General features: G+C 51.7%; 1 protein-coding gene and 1 pseudogene across 2 annotated transcripts in view; both read left to right on the top strand.

Annotated features, from left to right (window-relative positions):
- BCR (BCR activator of RhoGEF and GTPase) overlaps positions 1-20,951 on the top strand; it is a 121,825-nt gene that overhangs the window by 32,047 nt on the left and 68,827 nt on the right. The gene's annotated exons all lie outside the window — the stretch shown is intronic.
- On the top strand, positions 14,288-19,737 carry LOC123852879 (small ribosomal subunit protein eS21-like; annotated as a pseudogene).

Below are 20,951 nucleotides of genomic sequence, written 5' to 3'. Positions count from 1 at the left end.
TTGTGCTTTCTGCCTGGCATTCTTCACCTGGACTGCCCCTCCACGTGTCTCCACCTGCCCAGATCCATGTATCCTCCAGGGTCCAGCTCCTGTGCCACCTTCTTCATGAGCTTCCTTTGTCCCACCCCATATCCTTCTCTCGCCCTTGACTTGTCTCCCTCTTCTGACCTCTCCAAGCGGCCCTCCTCCATGCCTCCTTCATGTGCTCTCCAGGCTCCTTTGGTCCTTGTGTGTGCACCCCGCCTGGCCTTCTGGAGCAGAGAGCTATCCTTGTCACTCCTTTCCCTGGGAGGACTCAGCCCTCTGGGCTGGCCACTGCCATGTGTATTTGGGTGGGGGGGTGATGCACAGAGGAGTGAGCTCACCTGCCACCCTCTCCTTGAGACTGGGCCAGGCTCCCTTGTGAGCTCCAGGTCCAGCAGAGCTCACAGGGGCTCTGCTGTCCCCCACCCTTCTGGGTCCATGAAGCACTTCCATCCCCCAAGTGGGAACCATGGGGTCCCTCCCTTCCTCTGTCCAGTGTGCTTCTGGAAAGGAGGAGGGTTGCCTTGAGGTTTTGCCTACGGTGAAGTGAGAGCCGTGTGTCAGGTTCGGGTGGGCTGTGCTGGGGGAATAACACCCTTGGAGAAGTGGGGTGCAGACAGCACCGGGGGATGGGGTGGGGGAGTGGCTTCGGTTTCTGCCAGCCCCGGACGCCCGCTCTACGTGGATTTTTTTGGTTCAGTGGCTCCAGCTGTCTTTGAGGCAGCATCTGCTTCCCGGCCTGAAGTGCTGAGAGCCTGGGGATCTCGGAGCCTGAGGCCCTGGGAGGCCTGTGGCATCCTGAGGAGTGCTTTCCTTCCCAGGCCCTTGGAAAGCTTGACTCAACCTGGGGAGTCGGTGTGAGTGTGAGCGTGTGTGAGCGTGTGTGTGTGTGTGTGCGTGTGAACCTGCGCCGGGCAGCCCACGCGTGGGGAGAGGAGCACTGGCTCTCGGCTGGGCGTTGGGCTGCCCCTGTTTTCTTGGTGTCTCTGAGCCTTGTCTCTCAGATGAGGATGCTCACCTGCTCCTCGTGTACCTCTAAGAAGAGGCAATGAGAGCCTTGCGCTCTCCCATATGTGGTGGCGCGTCGCAGACGGGCTCTCGATACAGGCACAGTGGCTCCCTTTCCACCCCGCTCCAGACCATCAGCCTTCCTGACTTGCTGGGCCTCGCTGGGCTCAAGGAGAAGCTAGGTGATCAGGATCTTCAAACCCCCGGACTCCAGCTGGCAGGGGGCCTGGCAAGTTCTCCATCCTTCCAGGGCACAATGAGGCCGTGTCATTAGCCTGGAGAGTCCGGGTTTGTTTTGGGCCCCAATTCTAGGTGTTTCCACCCAGTTGCCCACACAGCAGTGACCAGGGGCACTGATCCCCTTCTTCCCCGCCGCCACCGGGCACCGTGCTCACCTCCTCCTCGTTCCCTCTTCCCCAGGGAGCCCCGAGCCAGGCCCTGCCTCTTCCTGGCTTTCCCGCGGGCAGAGGCCCTGGTGCCTGGGACCCGCTGCCGCTCAAGGGCAGTGACAGGAGCACGCTCGCCCTTATCTCGGCCGCCAGCCTGGAGGCCCAGTTTATCTCTCCTGTCCACACAGTTAAAGGAAGCTGGTGCTGAAACGGCAAACGCTGGCCTGACTCCACAACAGGAAGACGGGCGTGGGCGCCCCCCTCTCCCCCCCACCGGCATCGGCCACGGCTGACACACACCAGTTGCTCCTGCTGGTCCCCGGGGCTCTTTTGTCCCGTGGCTGCCTCAGACATGGTTTTTCAGACTGGCAGCTATACTTGACTGGATTACGTTTTTCCAGAGCTCTTTGTAGACTGTGCAATGGGATGTTGGGGTGACCTGCCCGTGGCACCATGGACGTGGTGGAGGTGTTTGCTGCCCCCTCCCACGCCGCCTGGGCAGGGCACGGGGTGGACATTTTTCTCCTAAGGCTCATTTCCCACGTCCACCTCCGGGAAGATCAGATATCTCCTCAATCCGAGCTATCTTGTGAATGAGCCGCATTTTCCCAGGGGAGGGCAGAGGCCAAGAGGAGAGCCTACTTTCCACCTTCCCATCCACTGTGATGCCATCAGTCTGCCTCGAAGAGGAGAGACTCCCTCCCAAACCTGGACAGAGCAGCCTTTGACGAGCCCAGGGCTGCTGCTGGGGGCTGGAGCCAGGCGTTCTCATCGATTTCTCGGATCCTCTTGGCCACAGGCACGGGGGCAGCCTCAGAGACCTTGCAGGCAGTCTGGGCCTCAGGGTCAGCTGGCTGGGCTGCCCCAGGAAGGGCGTGCCCAAGCAGGAGGTGGCCGAGCCTGCCCGGAGCTGTACTGAGGTCAGCTCCCCTCTGAGACATGTGGGTCCTGCTTAATGAAAGAAACAGTCTGGTGTCGTGCCTTTTCTGTGCCTGGATCCCGCTCTTCCCTTTAAATACAGAGGAGGACACCTGACCCTGACCCTGGGCGTCATTCGAGCCCAGAGTAGCATGCATTGTGATTATTCTGGGACTTCCTCTCTGTGCACCTCTGGGCTCACTCACTTGGTGGACCCCACCCTGCTTCTCAGACCCTGCCCGGGGCAGGCTGGCCAGGTCGGGTGGAGGGCGTGGGCTCTGCCAAAGCCAGGGCTGCCAGGCAGAGCCCGAACTGCAGGGCCCGGGCTCCCAGCTGTCACACCTGAGACTTGGACGGCATGGCCTGAGCGCCCTCCCGCCCAGTCTGTCCTGGCAGCTGTTCAGGACTTTGTTTTGGAGGAAATCCCTATGGATCTGGAGGAGGCTGAGATGACCCCGGGCCTTACCTCTTGAGTGTATCCCACTGACGCCACTGTCTATTGGCAGTATGTCCAGCAGCTTGGGCGATGGGTAGGATCGCAGACCTGGGAGTCTGCAGTAAGGCATTCCAGGTGCCCTCGTGCCTTCCTGTATCCTAGCTTTTCCATCGGTGGGCAGCACTTTTCCAAGACTTGCCTCCTTTTCCAGCCTTTGCTATCTGGAAGCTTGGGGGCCAAATTCAGCTCATTTGACATGGTTAACACATCCCAGAGACCTAAAACCTTCTTTGGGCCTTTTGGTTTTCTTCCCGGTGGTCTTATTTTCACACTGTTTAATTTCTTAAGGCTGCCTCAGATCCTTTTGGAAATAGATGGGTAGGGGCGCCTGGGTGGCTCAGTTGGTTAAGCGACTGCCTTCGGCTCAGGTCATGATCCTGGAGTCCCTGGATCGAGTCCCGCATCGGGCTCCCTGCTCGGCAGGGAGCCTGCTTCTGCCTCTGACCCTCCCCCCTCTCATGTGCTCTCTCTCTCTCATTCTCTCTGTCTCAAATAAATAAATAAAATCTTAAAAAAAAAAAAAAAAGGAAATAGATGGGTAGAAACCTACACAAACAAACTCCCCACCCAGCCTGGCATGCTCCCTTGCCCACATCCTGCTCTCCTTCTCTGGGACCTGGAGGCCTGCTGAAGTGGGGCCCCTCCTCGATTGGGGCAGGGTGGGGTGTGGTGTCGCCTTAGAAACTGTGCAGACCTCCTCCTTGGGCTCCCAAATGATTCATTTCCTTCCAATGAATGTCCTATGCTGTTTTCCAGTAGAATCTCTGTTATGTGTGAATCAAGATCCTGGCTCATATTTTCTGCCATGACTGATGTGATCTTTCCCTTTAGAAATATTCTTCCTGGGGGCGCCTGGGTGGCTCAGTTGGTTGAGCAACTGCCTTCAGCTCGGGTCATGATCCTGGAGTCCCGGGATCGAGTCCCGCGTCGGGCTCCCTGCTCGGCAGGGGGTCTGCTTCTCCCTCTGATCCTCTTCCCTCTCGTGCTCTCTGTCTCTCATTCTCTCTCTCTCAAATAAATAAATAAAATCTAAAAAAAAAAAAAGAAAGAAAGAAAGAAATATTCTTCCTGCAGGGCGCAAAGTCATTCTTTTATACTTGTTGGTACTTAGAGTGAGCGAATGTGTGTGAGTGTGTGTGTGCGCGCGCACGCGTGCATGCCCTATTGTCAGGTGCTGCACATGAAGCGAGCTAGGGAAGACATGCTTTTGTCTCATGGCATCTTGCCTGTGCTAGTGGGTTCTTAGCAGCATTTAAATGTCTGGGCGAAGATGAGGAGAAAAGTTCCTAATCTTCATAACAAATTTCTAGGTCCACGGTGATGGCAAGAAACAGCCAAGTTCTGAAACTGAGGAGAGGAAAGTGGTTGGGGCCTCTCCTTGTCATTTAGGCCAAGGAATAGCTCAGTCTGGCCTACCACTTGCTTTTATGAATAAAGTTTTATTGGAACACAGTACATGCATTAGTCCGTGCATGATATACGGCTGCTTTCACGCTGTAATGGCAAGTTTGAGTAGTAGTGGTAAATACTACATGGTTTGCAAAGCTGAAAATATTTACTAGCTGGCTGTTTGCAGGAAAAGTTTGCTGACCCCTGGTTTAGGATAGAACACAGAAGTGGAAGACCCCAGAATAGCATTCTTACATAAGAGTCTTTTTCTCTCCAGCAGCTTTGTCTTTTTAATTAGATTTAATATGGTTAGTCTCCTTAATACCACCTGAGGGGGGCCAGAAGGAGCAGGGTCCTGGAATTTGGGTTCGCGGAGTACAAACAGCTATCCCCTTGCCAGCAGAGGTTCCAGGGGTGTGTCTCCTGCATGTTACCACTCAGCCCAGAAACAGGGAGGGAGCTGTCAGCCGTCCTGTGGTCCAGCCCTCAGAGAGAGAACAGGGAATTAGCATCTGAGCTGCCCTGTGGGACAGAAGGAAGAACATCTTGACTGTAAGCATGGTTAAACACTAGGATAAGCTGTCAGGGGAGTGTGAGAAATTCCCATCTGAAGAGAGCTTTGTAAAGGATAAATCATTTTCAAGTGTGTTTTCAGCTGCTTGGTGACGGGGCATTGGCCTCAATGGAATGGTCCCTGGAAGACAGTGTTTTGACCTTTCTGATTCAGCAGTTCACCACCACCCATCCACCCCCACCGCCCTGCCTTAGAGTAAACCCTTTGCTGGTCAGATCACAACAACACCAAGCCCCTTCAGAAAGACTTCCAAGGCCCTGAGTTATTGGAGATTTGGTTTCTGGAGTGGTTCTTGCACCAAAGAAATCTTCTAGAAGGCTGGACCACCTTGTGAGGTCCTCGTGTCTATGTGCTGAACCTCTGTCTGTCTCAGGTTACCATCAGCCTCCGGGCTTCTTTTCCCACGACTTTTGTCAGCCTTGTCACACAAATGGTTGGGGGCACGGTGGTCAGGGTGGGTGGTTCCCAGCAGGTTCCGGTGAGAGAAAATCAGACTGAGAAGTTGTAGGAAGTTTCCAGGAGAGAGTGAATGAATGGAATGGGGCTTCCTTTTCCTCCAGGGCAGATGCCATTTATAGTCCTGGTAGACTGAGGAACATCCACCTGGGTTTGTCGGAGGCACCTTCTGGAGGCAGACTTGGAACCCCAACAGAGGCCAGTGGGAAGGTAGTAGGGTGGAGGTAGGGCAGAGTTGGCTTTGACGAGAGCAGACTTCACCAGTCTCCTGGCATCACAACCAGGAGCCCTCCCCTTGAATTGTGTGTGTAGGTCTAAGTGGGTCCTCCAGCCACACACTTGCAAAGGAGTTTACTCTTGGCATGAATTCAAATCAGAAAGAGCCTCCCTGAGAAACAAGCAAATGGCTCAGTAAGCATCAACTGTATTTCTTTTTTTTTTTTTAAGATTTTATTTATTTATTTGAGAGAGAGAGAGAGAGAATGAGAGAGAGCACATGAGAGAGGGGAGGGTCAGAGGGAGAAGCAGACTCCCCGCCGAGCAGGAAGCCCGATGCGGGACTCGATCCCGGGACTCCAGGATCATGACCTGAGCCGAAGGCAGTCGCTTAACCAGCTGAGCCACCCAGGCGCCCGCATCAACTGTATTTCTTATCTTCTGCCTTGACTGCACAAGGAGCTGCTAGAAGCCACAGTGATAGCCAGTACTGATTGGATGGGCATCTGTGGAGTCAATGCTTTTTCTGCACCTATCGATATGATTGTGTGGGTTTTCTTGTTAAGTCTGTTAGGAATTTTGAGTGATTTTTGAGTGTTGAACCAGCCTTGCATCCCAGGGGATAAACTCTTACTTGGTTGTGATATATTACTGCGTGTGTGTGTGTGTGAGTGTGTGCTGCCTTTCATTTACTAGTATTTTGTTGAGCATTTTTGTATCCAAGGTTCATGACAGATACTGTTCTGTAGTTTTTTCTTGTACTGTCTTTGGTTTCAATATGAGACTAATACTGGCCTCATAAAATGAGTTTAGAAGTAATCTTTCTATTTCCTGGAAGAGCTTGTAAAGAATATTATTTCTTTTTATTTATTTATTTTTTATTTTGGGGGGGGTATTATTTCTTTTTAAATGTTTGGCAGTGAAACTATCTGGACCTAGGGGGTTTTGTTTGTTTTTGTAGTTTTTCAACAGCAAATTTGATGTCTTTAGTAGACATAGGACTATTCAAGTTATCTATATCCTTTAATTTAATTTATTTTTTCAAGTTGTTTTTTTTTTTTTTTAAGATTTATTGTTTATTTGAGAGAGAGTGTGGGGATAGGGGCAGGGGGAGAAGAAGAGAGAGAATATCAAGCAGACTCCCCGCTGAGCTCAATTCCACAACCCTGAGATCATGACCTGAACTGAAATCAAGAGTCAGATACTTAACCAACTGAGCCACCCAGGCATCCCTCAAGTTATCTGCTTCTTGAGTGAGTTCTGGTTATTTTTGTCTGTCAAGGAATCAGCCCGTTTCATCTATGTTGTCAAATTTATGTGCATGAAGTTGTTTGTAAGATTTCCTTTTTTTTTATTAAAGATTTTTATTTATTTATTGAGAGAGAGAGAGAGAATGATAGAGAGCATGAGAGGGAGGAGGGTCAGAGGGAGAAGCAGACTCCCTGCTGAGCAAGGAGCCCGATGTGGGACTCGATCCTGGGACTCCAGGATCATGACCTGAGCCAAAGGCAGTTGCTTAACCAACTGAGCCACCCAGGCACCCTGTAAGATTTCCTTTTGATGTCTGTGGGATCCATAGCTATATTTCCTCTTTCATTCCTGATTTTACCAATTTGTGTGTCCTTTAGTTTTTTTCTTGGTCAATCGGGCTTTATCAGTTTTATTGATCCCTCCCTACCACAAGAATCAGCTTTTGTTTTCAATTATTTTTCTGGGTTTTTGTTTTCAGTTTTATTGTTTTCTGCCTTTATTATTTCTTTCTTATAGGTTTATTTTGCTCTTTTCATCTTTAAAGATGGAAACTTAAATTATTGACTTGAGACCTTTTTGTTTTTTAAGATTTTATTTATTTATTTGAGAGAGTGCGAGAGAGAGAGCATGAGCAGGGCAGACTCCCCGCTGAGCAGGGAGACCAACCTGGGGCTCAATCCTAGGACCCTGGGATCATGACTTGAGCTGAAGGCAGATGCTTAACTGACTGAGCCACCCAGGTGCCTGAGACCTTTCTTTTCTAAATAAGCATTTGATACTATAAATTTTTCTCTGGGCATTACTTTAGTTACATGCTACATATTTTCATATGTTGTATTTTTATCTTAATGTCCTTTAAACCATTTACCAGTTTCCCTCGGGACTGCCTCTTTGACCTGTGGATCATTTAGTAGTGTCTTGTTTAATTTCCAAATATTTGGGATTTTTCGAGATGTCATTCTGTTACTGATTTTTAATTTCATTATGGTCAAAGCCACATGAATTAGTTTCCTATTGCTGCCATAATAAATTTCCATAAACTTAAGTGGCTTAAAAGCAACGCAGATTTTTTTTTTTAAGATTTTATTCATTTATTTGAGAGAGAGAGCACAAGCAGGGGGAGGGGTAGAGGGAGAAGGAGAAGCAAATTCCCCACTGAGCAAGGAGCCTGACGTGGGGCTCAGTTGCAGGACCCTGGGACCATGACCTGAGCTGAAGGCAGACGCTTAACCAACTGAGCCACCCAGGCACCCCGCAACACAGATTTATTATTTTACAGTTCTGAAGGTCACAAATTCAAAATGCGTCCTATAGGCTAAGTCTTAGTTTTCTTTCATCTGAGGTAGTTTTTATTTTGCCTTCATTCTTGAAGGATATTTCCACTGGGTATAGCATTCTGGGTTGGCGGGGTTTTTTTTTAATCCATTTTCCTTTTTTATTTGAGAGAGAGAGCACATGCACGAGCAGGAGAAGGGGCAGAGGAAGAAGCAGACTCCCCACTGAGAAGGGAGCCTGACATGGGGCTCCATCCCAGGGCTCTGGGATCATGACCTGAGCTGAAGGCAGACACTTAACCGACTGAACCACTCAGGTGCCCGTGACAGTTCTTTTTATGTAGCACTTTATTACCATTATTATTATTATTATTATACTCTCCTCTGACCTCTGTAATGGTAGGTGAGACATCTATAATCATTTGAATCTTTGTTTCCCTATATGTAATATGTTGGTTTTTTTCTGGCTTCTTTCAAGATTTTTTATCTTTGGTTTTTAGCACTTTGATTTTGATGTGTCTGGTAGTGGTTTTCGTTGTTTGGGGTTCACTGTATTTCTTGGATTTGTACATTTATGACCTTCACCTAATTTGGGAATTAGTCAGCTATGATTTCTGCAAATATTTTTTTTGTGCCAGTATCTTTTTTGGGACTCTTGTGATATGAACATTAGATGTTTTGACGTCGGACAGATCCTTGAGTTTCTGCTCCAATTTTTTCTTACTCTGTTTTCTTTCTGTTGTTTAGATGGATAATTTCTATTGATCTGTGTTTAAGTTCACTGACTCTGCTGTCATCTCCATTCTGATACTGAATTCCTCTCCAAGAAATTTCTTATAGGTGTTATTTTTTGTTCTAAAATTTCTGTTCGGTTATTTTGTTATAGCTTCTGTTTCTTTGCTGAGGACTCCTTTTCTTTCCATTTGCTTCAAGAGTCTTTGCCCTTACTTCTTGGAGCATGATTCTCATGTTACTCTGATTATTCCAACATTTGGGTCATCTGGGGGTTGATGTTTGTTGGTTGCCTTTTCCTTTAACAACTTCAGTTTCCGAGTTCTTTTTGAGTAATTTTGGATTGTATCCTGGACAGTTTGAATGTTATGCTACGAGACTCTGGAAATGTTGATGGAGTTGTTTAAACAGCCAGTCAACCCAGTTGGATTCAGACCGCACATCCTAGCCCACTTTCTGTGGCCTCTGGTTCCACCGCCCACCCTGCTGTGCACCAGCTGGGGGTCAGTCTGCAAGCTGGGCAGTAGTAGCAGTTCTCACCCCTGTGGTTCAGGTCCCAAACCTGTGCTGGGCTGAATGCAAGTGGTTTCACACATAGGTAGCTTGGGGGTGAGCCAAGGGCTTCACACACAGACTTGAAGGATCCTTTCTCCAGCTCCTTCCTCTCCCCAATCTGTCCCACACTCTCTGCTTCCCCAGGTCCTGACTAGAAAGCTGGGCTCCACCCTCCCCATGCTGTCACCGTACCGGTGGCAACAGGGACTCTGCTTCTTTGATGGCACTCGCCTAGTATAGAGTGGAGAGGGCACAGGACTCCACCCCAGGGGTCCCTGCTGCTGTGTCTGTGGGAAGGGGAAAGGGTGCCTCGCTTTTGATGGTGTTCATCTGGAGCACAGTAGGTGAGATTAAAAGAGTTTAATTCACTGGATCCCTCCTTCAGGGTCCTTTGTGCAGAGAAAGGAGGCTTTTCTGTTGTTTGGGTTTTTTTTTTTCTTTCTGTCTGTGCCTGTTGACACTTTTGGGCTACTCTAGTGCCCAAGCTGGGATAGATCGGACGCAGAAACTCCCAACTCTTCCGTTGATACTACAGTGGTTTGTCCAAACCCATGCACTCCACAACACCAAGAGCAAACCCCAACACAAACTACGGGCTTCAGGGGATGATGGCATATCCATGCAGCTTCATCAGCTGTGACAGATGCACCCCTCTGGTGGGGACTGTTAATAATGGGCGAAGCTGGGCATGAGTAGGGCTGGGGGCCTGTGGAAAATCTGTAGCTTCCTTTCAGTTTTGCTAGGAACCTGAAACTGCTGTAAAAGAAATAAAGGTTATAAAACAAACAGAAAACCCGAGAAGGCCCTTCTGGGGTGTACTTCCAGTTCCAAAATGCCCACCCAGTGCCCCTGCTCTTAGCTGCCTTTCTGAGTCCCGTGATGGCTATTTCCTATGTTTGGTCCAGAATTTGTAGTTGTGGTGAGTGGGAAAACATGGAGTGCACTTGCTCCGTCTCACCTGGAACTGGAAGTTCAAGCTTCTGCCTTTGAATTTCCTTCTTTCTGTGTGTGGTGGTGTTCCCTGGGGTTGGCCCCTATCCTTAGACATCATTTAGAGGGGTGCAACCTGTGCTGGTCGCCTCTGCCTTCCGCAGTAACTTGCCCCCAAGCCTGACCCCACGGACACTTGTACTACAGATCAGGCCCGGACCTCCTGGTGGTGTCCCCCACCAGCCCTAGCAGCTTCCAATTTGTGATGCCCCAGAAGCACCCCTTTGCTTCTTGTCGGTTTACTCAGCAGTTTCCGACCCTGGTTTGCTCAGTCCCTGCTCTGCTTCAAGCCCTTCTGTTGATTTCTTTGGTCCCACTCAGAGGTTCTTACAGGGTAGGTATAGCTGCCTGCATTTCTAGGAAGAGAAAGGCTTCCAGCTATAAATGCATGGAAATCTTTGGCAAGATCGGGAATTCCTGGCCAGAGGATCCCAGAAATTGCCTCCCCACTCCCACCTGTCCTGCCTGCCAAGACCTGCCTTCCCACCAGCCTGCTCCCCAGCCCTGCATCCAGCTGTCATTCCCTAGAGCACCCACCCTGTGCAGTTGTCATGGACACATAGCATTCCTTCGGGGAATGTGCTCCATCATGGTGTGGGGTTCCAGCTTCTCTGTAGCGGGGGCCACAGGTGGAGTGGGGAGCACAGCATCCAGAACCATCTGACAGGACAGATGGCATCAGGCAAGCTATTGTTTTCCCATTTGTCAAATGGGAGTGACCCTAGGAACTTACAGCGCTGTGCTGGGATTAGCAGTGAGGTCTGTAACAGCCTGGCACGCTGTGGGTGCCCGGGAATGGGGAAGGAGGGGTTTTGTTTCTGAGATGATTTCCCTGCTCCTCTTCCATATAGGAACCAACAGCACATGCTGGGTGGAGCTGTGGGATGGAGGGGTGCTGTGGACTCAGGCTGCCTCGTGTGGAGGCTGCACTGGCTGTGTTCTCCCCACCCCCTTCCCGCCGCGGGAGTGGAATCCAGCAGGAATGCACGTTGCGTTCTTCCCTGGATACTTGGGCCACCTGCACCATCTGGTGGGGCTCATGGAGCATGGGGCCTGCGAGTTATGTCCCCACCCACGCCTGCTCCCACATTTATGCCCCATTTTCAGAGGGAGAATCTGACCCCTGGCTAGAGCTGCAGGTGGGGGAAGGAAGCCCAGGCGAGTTCGTAAGTCTTTGAAGGTCTTCCTGTCCTCTTTCTCGACCCTTCCTGCTTTCCTCTGTGGCCCTGCCGTGCCTGCCTGCTCCCTAGGGCACCCTTGGTCTGTCTGAAGGCCACCATCCTTTAGTTGCTGAACCACCTTGTCCCAGGACGTGCTGTCAACTTAGTAACTCCGACCTTAGGTCTATTTCCTAATTTTGTGTTGCTTTTTCGGCTCCTCAGCAGTTGACAGCCTCAAGACCCAGTGCTCAGCCAAGGATAGGGCCTGCTGATGTCAAAGCCTCAGGCCCAGCTTGGGTGATAGAAACCAGGACCCCCAGTGCCCCTGGGCAGGCGCCATCCTGGAGGCTGCAGTGTGCCAAGCACAGTGCCTGGCACCTTCTCAGGGTTTCCCGGCCAGCTGAATCCTTTTTATTGGTGAGAAGCCTGGGTCCCAGAGAGATGCAGTAACTTGCCAAGGTCACCCAGCGGGGCAGTGGTAGGACTGCGTTTGAGCCAAGATCCATGCCGCCCTGCACAGGAGTTCTGCGTCAGGGCAGCAGCTCAGGTGCAACCAGCCTGGGGGTGGCAGCCCTTGTCACCTGGGGGCAGGTGGGGGCCTAACCGGAATTGAGGTTCCAGCCCCGCTCAGCCGCTCACCAGCTCTCTGTCCCTGTGGCTGGTCAGCCGCAAGCCCACCTGATGCACCTGGCGGCACTCGTGGCCCTGCCCTGCCCCAGCCTCAAGGTGAGATGGCCGATGGGAGGGATTGTGAGTGCTGCTGGGTCACCGGATAGAGGGAGGCTTATTAACGAGGACCATGTGGTGGGGTCTGGCCGATGGGCCGCTGTCCTGTGGCAGTTTGGCAAAGACAGGAGCTGCCAGCCTGAGAAGCTGGGTTAGGCTCCCTTCGGTGGATGCACACACCTCATACCTGTGCACACGCCTGCAGCTACGTGCTACATGCACACACCCGTGCCACACTTACGCAGATGTGCACTCATGCTACACACACAGAGACACAGGAGGAAAATGTTGAGGGACAGAAATCAGCTCGGATGATATCAGCCTGCACTTGGGTCCGGAACCTTGGAGAGAACAATCTTTCCAGACTTTTGGGATCTGGTGGAAAAATCTCCCCTCTGGGGCTCCTCTGCTCCTGCTTTTGTCTTCTGGGACCCCTTGAGGCCTGCGGCAGGGCCCCGACCAGAGCACAGTGTCTGTGTTAGAGCCTCCAGAGGGCCCGCGTGCCCGCCTGAGGCAGCGTCTCCCCACTTGGATGCTCAGTTCTTGAAATGCGTTTCCCAACAGCCTGTGTAGGCTCCGGGCTCCGGCAGCATCTCCACGCTGTTCCCACTGGCCCTTCTCCTGGCAGAGGCAGCCCGCAGCAGTTCTCCACCCGGTGGTGACAGGCTGTTCTTGTTTGGAAACAGAAGACACCATCGCTGCTTTTTCTCCCCCCTTTCCTAAAACACGAGGCTCAAGTTCAGTGATGCCTGTGAAGTGCTGGCTCTGTGTGTGCACGTAGTGGGCACCTGGGCCCTTAGCGCCCCGGTCCCCTCTCTGTCAGCCTCTTTCCTCCTGGTCCTCAGAAGAGCACCGTGGCCCCGCCTGCTGCAGGAGCTGTGCCAGCCAGGGGCCCTTGGAAAATCAGTCGTTAGGCCATGGGCACGTGGGGTCAGTGGGCAGACATTGGAGGCTTTCCCGGTTGTCAGTGACCCAAAAAATCACTTTCGGTTTTTGTGACTCAGAAATGAGCTCAACCCACACACCCTTTAGATGTTCTGAAACTCAGGGCCGAGTCCTCCGGATGGCTGTCAGCTGTGGGATTTTCTAAGTGAGCATTTTTATAGAGACCCATGCACAGCTGGACTCTCTGGAGGTAGTGAATGGAAATTTTACTATGTATCTTACCAGCTTAAAAAGAAGGGGGCTTGCCTTTAATCTCATGTTTCCCGGCACCCCGCATGTTGGTGGTTGTCTGTTTATTTTGATCTACACCCTGGGAGGCAGGGTGATCCATGAGCTAAAATAAGTCAAGCGGGGGACGGTGCCTTTTCAAATGGTCCCTGGGTGGTCAGGGGCCTTAGGACATGGGCTGTCCTAAGGAGCTTGAGTTGTTTAGGAGGGACTAGATGTGGGTTGTAAAGTAGGTGAGAAGCCAGGTAAGCTCTTACACGCAGTGACTGGGAAAAAGAACCTGGGAGAGCATCCCATAAAAGGGGCGGGAGGTGACTATCAGGTTAAGTCACATTTGGGAAGGGTTTGTCGGGGCGGCAGAACTGAAGAACTGGTAGAATTCGGAGGCCCAGGGAGTCCGTCTGGATGGAGAGGGTGTGAGCCGAGGCCCAGAATGGAACGTTGGGCGGGGGGGGGGGGGGGGGGGGGGGCCTCACCACTCAGGGGGGCAGGCTGGCGAAGGTCAGCAGTGGCCTTCCGGGCTCTGCAGCCTGTTGCGCCTGATACTCCTCTCAGCCACGGTAAGGATAGAAACCAGAGTGGGCTTGAGGACAGAGGCTCGGTTCCTGTTTCACTTCACGGGTCTTCTGGCTCTGAATTCCCTGAAAGCAGCTCTGCCACCAGCCTGCTTTCTGGGTTCGATTATTGGGTATAGCCTGGGTATGTGTTTCTCCAATTAAGGGAACCCTCCCCACAGGGTATAGAGGGTGTAAATGTCCAGGCCCATGTCTTCAAAGGCATTCCGGGGGGGGCTGCCGAAAGGAAGGGATGTGTTATGTCACCAATGAGTCGTGGGTCTTTCTGGAAACTTGGAATGTGGCATGTGCGCCTGTATCCCCAGTGTGTCACCTTGTTACCTCAGCTCTGAGGCCTTCCACGTGCCACCATTCTGGGCACAGCTGTCTAGGTTCTGACATCCCCTAGAGAAAAGCGGGTCTCGTGGTGGTGGCAGCAGGCACGCCCTTGACGTGCAGAACGACACCGGCGAGTTCGTGGACCTGTATGTGCCAGCAACCGTATCATCGGCGCCAAGGACCACACGTCCATGCAGATGAACGTGGCCAAGGTTGATAAGGTGACGGGCAGGTTCAACGCCCAGTTCAGAACCTACGCTATCTGTGGGGCCATTCGCAGGCTGGGTGAGTCCGATGACTCCATCCTCCAACTGGCCAAGGCCGATGGCATCGTTTCAAAGAACTTCTGACTGGAGGAGATCACGGATGTGGGATATTTGTCATAAATAAATAGTAAAACTCCCCCACACCCCGGCCAAAAAAAGAGAGAAGCGGGTCTCTCCACACAGATTCCTTGGGCTCCTGCTGTCCCATGGGCTCTGAGCACCCCATGCCTGTGACCTCCCCCTTGTCCTGGAGCCTCTTTGGAAGGCTGGGTTCTCAGAAAGCTGGTGGCTCTGAGGTGGTCAAGGGTCCCACCGTGCAAACAGACCATCCCGACCTTCCGATTGCCCCCGGCTCTTTTAGCGGCATTCCCCACCCTCCGGGCCAAGAGCAGAGCAGGGCTCAGGCTGGATTAAGGCAAGCCCGGGGAAACATACCTGCACCGCCGAGATTGGTTTTAAGAAGACAGAACATGCCTCCTACCGGGAAGATCCAGGTGGGCACAGCAAAGAGCCCTGGGCATAAGCTGTCGGAGGTCCTTTCACAGGGCTGAGGGGGGACCCCGCACACCTATTAGATGCCTGCTGTGTGGCACATGCTGTTGCGAATGTGTGATCTGCCTGGGTCTCCACTGCTCACCTCTACAGGGGGGAGGGCGGTGCCCACTCTGGAGGTGAAGGGATGCCAGGACAGCTACCTCAGGTAGTGGGCTAGAGTCAAGGTCGTGAAGAGCAGGAATCGGCCTCATTCTCTTCAGGTCTGTCTGGGAGGTCTGAGCTCAAATTCTGTGCCCTCGAAAGTACCTGAGTGAGGTGCCAGCCTGATAGTGTGATTGCTGGGCAGAGTGACCCAGTTGAACCAAGCTGTTATTTCTACCATGTGCGGTATTTCTGGGAGAAGCGCCAGGCTCACAGCTGGTGTCGGATACCTCTGGGAGCCTTTCCAGATGCCTTGTTTCCTCTGGGACCTCAGGATTCCTGAGGGAAGGGCCTCTTCCCAGAATGTGCACCCCTGATGGGCCCAGGGCCTTCTGTGGTGCAGTGGTCCACTCTGCCCCGTCTGTGGCTTGAATCTCTCCTCTAGAGGACTTGCTTTTCCTAAAAGGTGCTTTCAGAACTGAGCGTACTGCAGACCCTCATCGGGACCTGCCGGGTCTGCCGGCTGGGCTGGCCGGTGACAGAGATAGAGGCTTGAGTGGGCAACTGGCAGCTCTGCCATTGGGGGTGTCTCGGGTGTGTGGATCCTGTCTCCTCCCACGGTGCCAGTGCCGGAGAAAACAAGAGGGGAGCTGGGCCTGGTTCCCAAGCCTGGCTGACTGAGGGGTGAGCATGGAGCCCGGACCAGGCTGTCACTCTGTGATGACAACTGGGATTATCACCGTAGGTGGTAATTCCCACATGACAGTTTCAAGTTTCAGGTCAAGAGCTGAAGCTAGTCCGCTGTCGCCTCTTTCATCTGGACAGAGATCCTTGCTAGCTTGTTTTCTGGCTCGTTCCTCAGCTGTTCTCAAGGCCTTGTGCTCCACAGAGAGCCTGTGGCCTGCGGACTCTGAGCCCCAGGGGAATGGGAAAAGCTCTGCTCCCGCTGATCCTGGCTGCAGGAGAGACCTGTGGGACGGAGGAGGGCCACAGCCTCCCTGGTAGACCAGCAATGGGCTGCTGAGAAGGGCGGAGTGGGCCTGCCATTTGGAGCCCTGGTGGGCTTTGCAGCAGGCCAGATGGATGGGATCACCCTGCCAGGGTCACCCTCTGACTCATGGTAGCCTGAGGCCCAGTGGGTACCAAGGGTTCTGCTGAAACATGGTTTGCGGCCCAGAGAAGAATCTTCCCAGTAGCCCCAAGCACATGAGCTCCTGCTCTCCACCACCATCCCCCGCCCCCGCCCCAGCCCCATGACCTTTCCCAAAGTGGAGCCTTCAGCCTCACAAGGAAGTACAAGGTAATGCTGAGTACCCTAGAAGTCAGGCGAGAGGTAATATGCAGTTTTTTGGAAAGGAGCTTCACAGGTTGGACCCCATGAATAGCCGAGGCTTCTGATAATTATGATAAATGATGCTTATGCTTCTGGATGCTTCTTCCCTCTGGCAGGGGAAAGGTGGCCTGCTTGTCACCCCCTCAGGGTGTGAGGATGGGGTGTCATTATCCCCATTTCACTGGTGGGAACATCAAGAGAAACAAGCTTCCGAGTCGCTGCGGTAATCCCAGTTTGGTTGTTGTCTTCTTTCGGGCATGATGGAAGAAGGCCCTGGAGGTTGGATTGGGGGGCGGGGTGGGGAGGGTGGAGTCTGGAAACAGAGGAATTATATTTCCTTTTCCAAAGGTGTAGGTCAAGGATGGTAGAGTTCCTGGCCACTTGATTCAAGTGCACAGAAGGTTTTCCAGGAGAAAATCCATTCTGTCCTAGACTTCGAGACCCTGCTGCCTCCTGGTCTTTCCTTGGCTTTTGACATTGAGTACATCTCAAGTTCTGGTGCAGAATATAAAATATCCCCCCTCACCCCTGCCGCCCCACCTTACCTCCGGTTCATCCCCAGGGTGCCTGAAGTCAGGGATCGAGCTCAGGGTGGGGCTAAACCCTCAGAACCTCCAGGAGGTGGCCTTGGCCAAGCACATCTGCCTGGCTGGATCCCTGCCTTTCAACTCAACTCATTAGCCGTGGGGCTCAGGGAATGTTGCTTCCAATCCCAGACCTTCAACTTTCATCTGTGAGACAAGGTATTAGCTCCCTTGCAGAGGTGTGAGGACTTGAGGCCGAGCACCTGGACAGTGTCTGTTGCCGTGACTGTGTGTTGCCCCCACAGGGGTCTCAGAGCCCCTGACTCAGGCCAGCATCCCAGGTGCCTTCCCCTCTTTGCATCCAGAAGCCAGCAAACCTCTCAGGAGTGCCGTAGATTGGGGTGACCCAGGACTAGAGCAGAGGGGAGATTTGCAGACTAGCCTCCACAACTGATCAAGAGCCATGCCTCTCTGGGGCAGGAATGTGGGCAAGCAGGGGGTTCCCTTGTCTGGTGGGGAGTCTGTGACTCCCAGTGGAAATCCACTGAGGATGGAACAGGGCTGCAGTAACAAAACCCCAGAGACTGAGGGGCTTAAACAACAGACACTGGTTTGTCATAGTTCCAGAAGCTGGGAAGTCCCAGATCAGTGTGCTGGCCAAATCAGTTCTTGGTGGAGACCTTCTTCCCGACTTGAAGACATCTGCCTTCTTGTTGTGTCCTCACATATCAGAGAGAGAGAAAGAGCACTGGTGTCTCTTCCTCTTAGAAGGACACTAATCGGGCGCCTGGGTGGCTCAGTTGGTTAAGCGACTGCCTTTGGCTCAGGTCATGATCCTGGAGTCCCGGGATCGAGTCCCGCATCAGGCTCCCTGCTCGGCGGGGAGTCTGCTTCTCCCTCTGACCCTCCTCCCTCTCATGCTCTCTGTCTCTCATTCTCTCTGTCTCAAATAAATAAAAATTAAAAAAAAAAAAAAAAAAGAAGGACACTAATCCCATCATGGGGCCCTACTCTCTCAAAACCTCTCGTGAGGTTAGATTCTCATCCAAATCTAATTACCTCCCAAAGGCCCCACCTCCAAATACCATCACATTGGAGTTTAGGGATTCAATATGTGAATTGCGGGGGGGACACGAACATTCAGCACATAACAGCTTCACAGGCATATGGTCAGTCTGTCCCCAGTGTTAGTTTCTGACTTGTGGGTGCTGTGAGCTTGTCATTTTAATACTTTCAGTTTCCTTATGTGCACATAAAGCCCCCTTTCAGAGCAGGATGAAGGGAGCAAAATGAGCTCCCCTTGTCAGGTCCTGAGGTCAGGAAGGAAGAAGGTGCTGGGGTTTCACTCAGGTCTCCCACCCTTCTTGTTCTGCCCTTAAGGGAGGGGCAGTTGGCGGACTATTGTGTGTGAGGGGTCCAGAATGCTTGGTTTCTAGAATTTCTGATTTGTACAGTTGCAAGATATCCTGGTAGTTCTGGTCTGTTCTTGAGTAGCACAGTCTGGGGCAAATCTGCAATAGCTTAGCTTCTGAGGGAGAGCGGCACTGGTTAAGAAGAGCCCAGGAGGGCGGGAGTGTGTTGGGTGGCTGCAGGGTGTGAGGCTCGGGGCTGGCCTGTTGCCCTCTGACCTCGTGAGGCACAGTGGCTGCTGTTTTCTTCTCTCTCTGCTGTCTTGAGTCCGGAATGTGGAGGTGCTGTGGGTGCGCTGCTGAGCGTGGACAGCCCCTGGGTGGCTGCGGCTGGCTGGACAGAGTCCCATTTCCATGAGTGGGTGAGTCATTGACCGTGAAGACACTGGGTGGGAAGCAGCTTCTCAGGGCTGGTACCTGATCTCCACAATTACTCTGTGTATTGGTTTCCTAGAGCTGCGTAACAAAGAACCACACACTGAGTGGCTCCCACAAGAGACATTTATTGTCTCACAGTTATGGAAGCTGGAAGTCTGAGATTGAGGCGTTGGCAGGGTTGGTTCCTTCTGAGGGCTGTAAAGGAGAATCTGTCCCAGGCCTCTGGTTTTTGGATTTTTTGTTGGTTTTGTTTTGTTTTGTTTTTTTGGTTTGTAGATGACTGCCTTCATGTTCACGTGACATTCTCTCTATCTGCTGGTCTGTCTTTAAATTTCCCTTTTCTGGGCGCCTGGGTGGCTCAGTTGGTTGAGCGACTGCCTTCGGCTCAGGTCATGATCCTGGAGTCCCTGGATCGAGTCCCGCATCGGGCTCCCTACTCAGTGGGGGGTCTGCTTCTCCCTCTGACCTCCCCTCTCTCATGCTCTCTCTCTCTCAAATAAATAAATAAAATCTTAAAAAAAATAAAATAAAATAAATTTCCCTTTTCTGGGGCACCTGGGTGGCTCAATTAAGTGTCTGCCTTCGGTTTAGGTCATGGTCCCAGGATCCTGGGATCGAGCCCCACATCTGGCTCCCTGCTCCACGGGAAGCCTGCTTCTCCCTCTGCCACTCCCCCTCCTTGTGTTCCCTCTCTCGCTGTGTCTCTGTCAAATAAAGAATTAAAAAAAAAAAAAAAAACCTCCGACTGTTGGTTTCGGCTCAGGTCATGATCTTGGGGTTGTGAGATCAAGCCCCACATTGGGTTCTGTGCTCAGCACAGAGTCAGCATGAGATTCTCTCTCTCCCTCTGCCCCTCCCCCTACTTGTGCTCTTTCTCTCTCTCTCTAAATAAGTAAATAAAATCTTTTTTTTTTTTAAGATTTTATTTTATTTGAGAAAGAGACAGTGAGAGAGAACATGAGAGGGGAGAGGGTCATAGGGAGAAGCAGACTCCCCACTGAGCAGGGAGCCCGATGTGGGACTCCATCCCAGGACTCCAGGATCATAACCTGAGCTGAAGGCAGTTGAGCCACCCAGGTGCCCCAAGTAAATAAAATCTTAAAAAATAGGGCACCTGGGTGGCTCAGTTGGTTAAGCGACTGCCTTCGGCTCAGGTCATGATCCTGGAGTCCCAGGATCGAGTCCCGCATCGGGCTCCCTGCTCAGCAGGGAGTCTGCTTCTCCCTCTCCCGCTCCCCCCTCTTGTGCTCTCTCACTCTCTCTCTCTCAAATAAATAAAATCTTTAAAAAAAAAAAAATCTTAAAAAATAAAATAAAATAAATTTCCTTTTTCTTTTTTTTTTTTAAAGATTTTATTTATTTATTTATTTGAGAGAGAGAATGAGAGAGAGAGAGAGCACATGAGAGGGGGGAGGGTTAGAGGGAGAAGCAGACTTCCTGCCAAGCAGGGAGCCCGATGCGGGACTCGATCCCGGGACTCCAGGATCATGACCTGAGCCGAAGGCAGTCGCTTAACCAACTGAGCCACCCAGGCGCCCCAAATTTCCTTTTTCTATAAGGAAACAATTGTATTGGATTTGGGCCCAACCTAATGATCTCATTTGAACTTGGCAAAAAGACCATGTCTCCAAATAAGGTCACATTTGGATGTATTGGGGGTTGGGACTTCAATATGTAAATTTGGGCAGTGGGGAGACACAGTTCAGCCCATAACACTGTACTACTTTCTTCTTTTTTCAACATTTCTAAACCTGGCTGATGTTTAGTTTTTTGTTTAGGGTTTGTTTTGGGGGGGGTTAACATAAAGTTTACCATCTTAACTATCTTTAAGCGTGTAATTCCATACTATTAGACACGTTCACGTTGTCATGCAGCCGTCACCACCACTTACCTCCAGAACTTTTTCTTCATCCCAAACAGAAACTCTACACCCTGAGCAATAAGTGCCCCCTGCCCTTACCTCCCAGCCGCTGACAACCCCCACTCTATTTTCTGTCTCTATGAATGTGCCTATTCTAGGTAACACGGATATCATGGACTATTTGTGTCCCCCCCCCTCCCCAAAATTCATATGTTGATTCCCTAGCTTGCAACATGATATTTGTAGGTGGGGCCTTTGGGAGATAGATCATGAGGGCAGCCCTCGTGATGGGATTAGTGCCCTTATAAGAAGAGACCCAG

Source organism: Mirounga angustirostris, unplaced genomic scaffold, assembly GCF_029215605.1.
Source record: "Mirounga angustirostris isolate CCGP_5_RB_7025 unplaced genomic scaffold, mMirAng1.0.hap1 SCAF_14, whole genome shotgun sequence".
Classification (NCBI taxonomy): domain Eukaryota; kingdom Metazoa; phylum Chordata; class Mammalia; order Carnivora; family Phocidae; genus Mirounga; species Mirounga angustirostris.
This window is presented reverse-complemented; position numbering and strand designations above follow the sequence as displayed.